Source organism: Schistocerca piceifrons, chromosome X (genome assembly GCF_021461385.2).
Source record: "Schistocerca piceifrons isolate TAMUIC-IGC-003096 chromosome X, iqSchPice1.1, whole genome shotgun sequence".
Lineage (NCBI taxonomy): Eukaryota > Metazoa > Arthropoda > Insecta > Orthoptera > Acrididae > Schistocerca > Schistocerca piceifrons.
The window spans coordinates 263,068,057-263,076,116 of record NC_060149.1 but is presented as its reverse complement, the minus strand read 5'-3'; the positions used below and the strand labels follow the sequence as shown (position 1 = coordinate 263,076,116).

At 41.8% G+C, this 8,060-nt stretch overlaps 1 non-coding gene across 1 annotated transcript; it reads left to right on the top strand.

Annotated features, from left to right (window-relative positions):
- The first annotated feature begins 647 nt into the window (after positions 1-647).
- Trnar-gcg lies at positions 648-721 on the top strand. The gene has a single exon. It is a non-coding gene; the product is annotated as a tRNA-Arg (tRNA).
- The last annotated feature ends 7,339 nt before the right edge of the window (positions 722-8,060 follow it).

The window sequence follows — 8,060 nt, the reverse complement described above, 5'->3', positions numbered from 1 at the left end:
TTTTAATGGTGCTATGGGTTTTTAATGTTTTTATGTTTTACATGTTACACACTGTGAACAAACACATTAGTTAAAATTGGTGGTCGATCTGACCTCTTATTATAAATATTAATTGTCACAGTAAATGTAAATGTAGTTTGTCAAAGAATGTTTTAGAACATAAGATTTTGGAAATGTTTAAAGGGTATACACGTTAAGGAAAAACCTGTCTTGGTCAATCAGTTTGTGAAATAATGTTTCTTTTGTAATGTAAGCCAAGAGCATAAATATGACCAAGTGAAATTACGTAGCATGTTTCACAGAATTTTATATAATTGTATAATGGCCAATAGATAACCTCTTGAATAATTGATGTAATTGCTTGTTTTGCATATCAATAGCTAAATGAAACACATGTAATTTATTTGACGACCACTTTGGAAAGATTAGGATACTTTACTTTAATATTTCTTGCCAGAACCTACGTCTTAGGGATGGATGAATGACAGAGAGTGTGGGCGGTAAGCCTAGGGAATGATGGGAACTCCCTCTTTTCTTTTTTTGTAATGCTAGTTCTGCAAGGTTCGCAGGAGAGCTTCTGTAAAGTTTGGAAGGTAGGAGACGAGATACTGGCAGAAGTAAAGCTGTGAGGACCGGGCGTGAGTTGTGCTTCGGTAGCTCAGATGGTAGAGCATTTGCCTGCGAAAGGCAAAGGTCCCGAGTTCGAGTCTCGGTCGGTGCACACAGTTTTAATCTGCCAGGAAGTTTCATATCACCGCACACTCTGCTGAAGAGTGAAAATCTCATTCTTTTACTATTGTTTATTCCAATTGTCATGTCTCGAAACAATGTTCCAAACATAATAGGTAGACAGATTATAATAAATATGTAATAAGTAAATTTATGGCAGTAAACCCATGAATGATGTAGAAGAACATATCATGATTCAACTGCTCCTCTGCCCTTGTATTCTTACTAATTCACTTGTACAGACATTTGATGGTTATATTATACTAGATGAGATAATGCTATAAGAATTCTCCCATCCTAGTACAGTATAGTTCGTTAGGTGGGGGTATTGTAAGGTGGCTTTAATTTTTGCACCTTCCTAGCACTCATCCACGCACTTTACCGTGAACTACAACCACAATTAGATCTCATTTGCTACGTTGTACATCGTATATATGAATATTTAAAGGAGACTGACATTGTCATGTACGCCTTGTAAATAATTGTTAACGCTTATTGCATGAAAGGTGATGGAGTGTCTTTCTACATCTACATCCATACTCCGCAAGCCACCTGACGGTGTGTGGCGGAGGGTACCTTGAGTACCACTATTGGTTCTCCCTTCTATTCCAGTCTCGTATTGTTCGTAGAAAGAAGGATTGTCGGTATGCGTTTGTGTGGGCTCTAATCTCTCTGATTTTATCCTCATGGTCTCTTTGCAAGATATGCGTAAGAGGGAGCAATATACCGCTTGACTCCTCGTGAAGGTGTGGTCTCGAAACTTCAACAAAAGCCCGTACTGAGCTACTGAGCATCTCTTTTGCAGAGTCTTCCACTGGAGTTTATCTATCATCTCTGTAATGCTTTCGCGATTACTAAATGATCCTGTAACGAAGAGCATTGCTCTCCGTTGGATCTTCTCTATCTCTTCTATCAACCCTATCTGGTACGGATCCCACACTGCTGAGCAGTGTTCAAGCAGTGGGCGAACAAGCATACTGTAGCCTACTTCCTTTGATTTCGGATTGCATTTCCTTAGGATTCTTCCAATGAATCTCAGTCTGGCATCTGCTTTACCGACGATCAACTTTATATGATCATTCCATTTTAAATCACTCCTAATGCATACTCCCAGATAATTTATGGAATTAACTGCTTCCAGTTGCTGACCTGCTATATTGTAGCTAAATGATAAGGGATCTTTCTTTCTGTGTATTCGCAGCACATTACACTTGTCTACATTGAGATTCAATTGCCATTCCCTGCACCATACGTCAATTTGCTGCAGATCCTCCTGCATTTCAGTACAATTTTCCATCGTTATAACCTCTCGATATACCACAGCATCATCTGCAAAAAGCCTCAGTGAACTTCCGATGTCATCCACAAGGTCATTTACGTATATTTTGAATAGCAACGGTCCTACGACACACCCCTGCGGCACACCTGAAATCACTCTTACTTCGGAAGACTTCTCTCCATTGAGAATGACATGCTGCGTTCTGTTATCTAGGAACTCTTCAATCCAATCACACAATTGGTCTGATAGTCCATATGCTCTTACTTTGTTCATTAAACGACTGTGGGGAACTGTACCGAACGCCTTGCAGAAGTCAAGAAACACGGCATCTACCTGTGAACCCGTGTCTATGGCCCTCTGAGTCTCGTGGACAAATAGCGTGAGCTGGTTTTCACACGATCGTCTTTTTCGAAACCCATGCTGATTCCTACAGAGTCGATTTCTAGTCTCCAGAAAAGTCATTATACTCGAACATAATTCTACAACTGATAGACATTAGAGATATAGGCCTATAGTTCTGCACATCTGTTCGACGTCCCTTCTTGAAAACTGGGATGACCTGTGCCCTTTTCCAATCCTTTGGAGCGCTACGCTCTTCTAGAGACCTACGGTACACCGCTGCAAGAAGGGGGGCAAGTTCCTTCGCGTACTCTGTGTAAAATCGAACTGGTATCCCATCAGGTCCTGCGGCCTTTCCTCTTTTGAGCGATTTTAATTGTTTCTCTATCCCTCTCTCGTCTATTTCGATATCTACCATTTTGTCGTCTGTGCGACAATCTAGAGGAGGAACTACAGTGCAGTCTCCCTCTGTGAAACAGCTTTGGAAAAAGACATTTAGTATTTCTGCCTTTAGTCTGTCATCCTCTGTTTCAGTACCATTTTGGTCAAAGAGTGTCTGGACATTTTGTTTTGATCCACCTACCGCTTTGACATAAGATCAAAATTTCTTAGGATTTTCCTCCAAGTCAGTACATAGAACTTTACTTTCGAATTCATTGAACGCCTCTCGCATAGCCCTCCTCACACTACATTTCACTTCGCATAATTTTTGTATGTCTGCAAGGCTTTGGCTATGTTTATGTTTGCTGTGAAGTTCCCTTTGCTTCCGCAGCAGTTTTCTAACTCGGTTGTTGTACCACGGTGGCTCTTTTCCATCTCTTACGATCTTGCGTGGCATATACTCATCTAATGCATATTGTACGATGGTTTTGAACTTTGTCCACTGATCCTCAACACTATCTGTACTTGAGACAAAACTTTTGTGTTGAGCTGTCAGGTACTCTGAAATCTGCTTTTTGTCAATTTTGCTAAACAGAAAAATCTTCCTACTTTTTTTAATATTTCTATTTACGGCTGAAATCATCAATGCAGTAACCTCTTTATGATCGGTGATTCCCTGTTCTGCGTTAACTGTTTCAAATAGTTTAGGTCTGTTTGTCACCAGAAGGTCTAATATGTTATCACCATGAGTCGGTTTTCTGTTTAACTGCTCAAGGTAGTTTTGAGATAAAGCACTTTAAAAAATTTCACTGGATTCTTTGTCCCTGCCACCTGTTATGAACATTTGAGTCTCCCAGTCTATATCCGGCAAATTAAAATCTCCACCCAGAACTATAACATGGTGGGGAAATCTACTCGAAATATTTTCCAAATTATTCTTCAGGTGCTCAGCTACAACAGCTGCTGAGCCAGGAGGCCTATAGAGACATCCAATTACTATGTCTGAGCCTGCTTTAACCGTGACATTCACCCAAATTATTTCACATTTTGGATCTCCGTCAATTTCCTTTGATACTATTGCACTTCTTATCGCTAATAACACGCCTCCCCCTTCACTGTCCATTCTGTCTCTGCGGTATACATTCCAATCTGAGTTTAGAATTTCATTACTGTTTACATCTAGTTTCAGCCAACTTTCTGTCCCTAGTACTATGTGGGCATTGTGACTGTTTATTAATGATAGCAGTTCTGGGACTTTTCTATAGATGCTTCTGCAGTTTACTATCAGCAGATTAATATTGTTATTCCCTGTAGCATTTTGCCTACTCCAACCTTGCCGTGTCTCAGGAGGCGTCTTGTCGGGCCTAGGGAGGGAATTCTCTAACCTAAAAAACTCACATGTGCACTTCACACGTACTCCGCTACCCTTGTAGCCGCTTCCTGCGTTTAGTGCACGCCTGACCTGTTCAGGGGGACCCTACATTTCTCCACCCGATAGCGGAGGTCGAGAAATTTGCACCCCAAATCTCCGCAGAATCGTCTGAGCCTCTGGTTTAAGCCTTCCACTCGACTCCAAACCAGAGGACCGTGATCTGTTCTGGGAACGATACTACAAATAGTTAGCTCACATTCCACCCCACGAGCGAGGCTTTCCGCCTTCACCAACTCTGCCAACCGCCTGTATGAACTGTGGATGACCTCTGAACCCAGACAGCAGGAGTCATTGGTGCCGACATGAGCAACAATCTGCAGTTGGGTGCACCCAGTGCTGGCTATCGCCGCCGGCAGGGCCTCCTCCACGTCTCGGATGAGACCCCCCGGCAAGCAGACAGAGTGAACACTGGTCTTCTTCCCTGACCTTTCCGCTATTTCCATAAGGGGCTCCATCACCCACCTAACGTTGGAGCTCCCAATCACTAATAAACCCCTCCCCCCTGTGTGCCTGCTCAGACCTTGCTGAAGGAGCGGCCACATGTCCACTCACAGCCAGAGCAGGCGATGCCACGCAACCAGCCTCCACATTGACCCTCCGCCTCGTGCGCCGCAAACGCCGCTGAATCCGCCACTCCCCTTGTGGAGAGGGTGCCCCAACTGCGCCCGGTACCCACTAAGATGTCTCGACAGCAGGGACAGTTGGTGAAGCATATAACACCTGGGGTGTACCACGCGATGCACCAGACTCCCCACCGCCGACTGCGGCCATCAACATGTTCAACTTTTTGCGAACAGTGGCCATCTCCTCATGCGTCTGCACACAGCAGTCACACATCCTATCCATCCTAAGAAATCAATTTACTGTAGAGAGTTAATCAACTTTTAACTAGACTGCTAATTCACTAAAGGCGGCTGATAGTTATTATAAAAACAGTGTAATGAATGATTGCCTATACTAGTAGAGGTTGGAATGCCAATGGAGACGAAATGACAGGCAGAACTCAGGCTCTGGGCGGAAAGCCTGTACAGGTGTAGTGGTTCAACTCCACACAGGAAGTTCCAAGATGGACAGTCTGGACACTTGAGAGCGAAGTCACAATACAGTGGCGGCCGGCCGCTATTGTAGTAGGGCTGGAAGGATAACTTCCGAACTTTGCAAATCTTGGATGCAGGTGAGAGAAACGAAGAAACAGCACCTCGCAAACCACACAGGCTGGGTTATTTCCAAGGATTTTTACTCAGAAGCGTACCATTATATGAGCATAGGTATTTCCTCGCAAACCTTCCGCACTGTATGACAAAAGACAAATATGTTTGGTCAGCATTCAGAAGAATCTGTAGAGTAGGAGAATATTCCGTGGTTTCGGGAATACGATTCGTTTTCGGAATTACGATGATGGGGAGCTGAGCCTTGCTAGGAGGCCAGCAGTGGAGAGACGAGATCTTCCGCTGTGAGCGCCCGTGTGTGACGATCGCTCGATATCAGCTTTGCTGGTGCAGACAGACTTGCTGTCTTTGCTCTCAGGAGAGTTTATAGTTAGAACAGTTAGGTACTGTACTGTTGTGAACCTATACGATTCTGGACCTCCCCTCCGGGTTGGAAGTTGTCGTTGAGTATGCAGTGTTCATAATTGAGAGCACTTCCTCTATCTATACTTACGTTGAGACGTTATCTGAACTTCGTCCTTGTGGCTACGAGTTCGCGTTTCTCGTCTGGTGAACACAGGGAGGAGAAGACAGTATTAGAGTATATTAGTCAAAGGATCGCCTTCTGCCGTCCTGGTGTTTGAAAGAGTTTTTATTTTGTGGCTGGTGTTCTTTCATCGACACAGACGTTTAAAAGAACTAGAACGCCGATGCACCAGATGCAGTACATACGGTGATATCACAAATTGCTTGCGCTTATTAGGGCTATAAAGCTAAACAGCTGTGATCCTGTTAGTGTACTTCCACTGAGGTTCCACACAACCGTAGACCATCTTTGAAAGGTGTGTCTTCTAGTGTTTGGTATGTAGATGATGTCAGTCATTTCGTGTTATTGATATTAGATCGGGCAGTCATAATAAGGGGTAGAGTTGGGCAATTGATTAATAATTTTACTTAGGAAATGCAAACTTTGTAATATAAAGTTTTTTTTTAATCTACAGCTAATATATAAGCAAGAACAATGTTTATCATTTAGTAGGATTAATTTCCTTCGTCATTCATTTATGTTTAGATAGTAATTTATAGAATTAATAGATCCTAAGATCTGCTTCAGGGGGTAGTCAGACAGGGCCAAAACTTCATTTTACCATTTATTATTTTCTGTTGCACACATTCATTTTACACCTGCCTGGAGTAGCATCTTGGAAAGTGAATAACTTACAGACATAAGAATAAGAGCCTAGAACCTATGTAGGCCATTTATAAACATAATGGTTAGATTTGAAAAATCTTAAAAATTCTTACAGTTTCTTTATTTTTTCTTAAATTTAAGAAAATTTTTAAAAATCATTTAAAAGGGGAGTGGGAAATAGCCCCAGCAAAGACACCAAGGAAGGGGAGGTAAGGGGTAGAGAGCTGATGAACCAGGCTATTCACTTAAGTAATCAAAGTTGGCCAAACTGGCCTTATGCCTTAACTCAGTTTGAGAATCTAATGTTTGTTTTTAAGAATTTCTTAATGCACACAATATCTCCAGCTCATCCAATATATTAAGAATGTTACCCTTGCATTCTGTATGCAAAATTGTAAGACCAGATGTAATCGAGAACCTGAGTGACAGTTGCAGATAAATGCAAGCTTAAGGCTGATTTGAAGTCTGAACCCGAAACATGTTCCTTAAACCAAACTACAAAGGACTTTTCAGGTTGGGACTGTGTTCTTAGACTAACAATCTTCACCAGTGATGATGTAAACACTCGATGACTTTTGGGGCTCCTGTTTTGCCTTCTCCCTATTTTTAAACCTCAGACCATTATTCTTAAGAACGAAATATGCAAGTCATCAGGCGCTTACAGCTTCACCTCTGAAGATTGGCAGTCTAAGTATATAGGCCAAACTGGAAAGTTCTTTGAAGTTAGGTTTAAGGGACATATTTCTGGTCTGGGTTCCAGTTCTAGCTTGAGTTCTCATTTACCTGAAATGGGTCACTCAATTTCTCGTATTACATCTTGTCTCACAATTTTGCATACGGAATGCAAGGGCAACTTTCCTAATATCTTGGAAGAGCTGGAAATCTTTCCTGTGTTAAAAGAACCTTCAAACCAAACACTGAATTCTCGAACAGATTTTTGGCATCAAGCCATTTTGGCCAATTGTGATTGCTTAAGTGATGAGCTTGGTTCATCTGCCTTATCTCCTTGCCTTTTCTTCATTGGTGCCTTTACTGTGGCCATTCCCCCATTTTACATTTTCTTATAAAGTTTTCTTATGTTTAAAAAAAATAAAAATATTGCAACAATTTTTAAGAGATTTTAATTCTAAATGTTATGTTTATAAATGACCCACAACAGGTTCTAGGCTTTTATCCTTATATCTATAAGTTATTTACTTGGCAGTCGCTATTTTTATTAGCACATTTATTTTTGTGCACCACTTCCCAACCATTTTCTTAAAGATTAATGGAGGTTACTTCCACTTCCACACATGCACCGCTTCCCTCAGGGCCTATGGCTTGATAGCCAGTCTGTCCATTTATGGCAGTCTCAACATTGTTTCTTGATGTGGCTTTTGCTGTGGTACTGTTCACCCTACACATGTTTCTCCCTTCCCTATCTCCCATTTTTCTTTTATACAGGAGATACAATCTCCCGTATTTGAGAAAAGGACACAAAAATGGGTCAAATGGCTCTGAGTACTATGGGACTTAACTTCTGAGGTCATCAGTCCCCTAGAACTTAGACTTACTTAAACC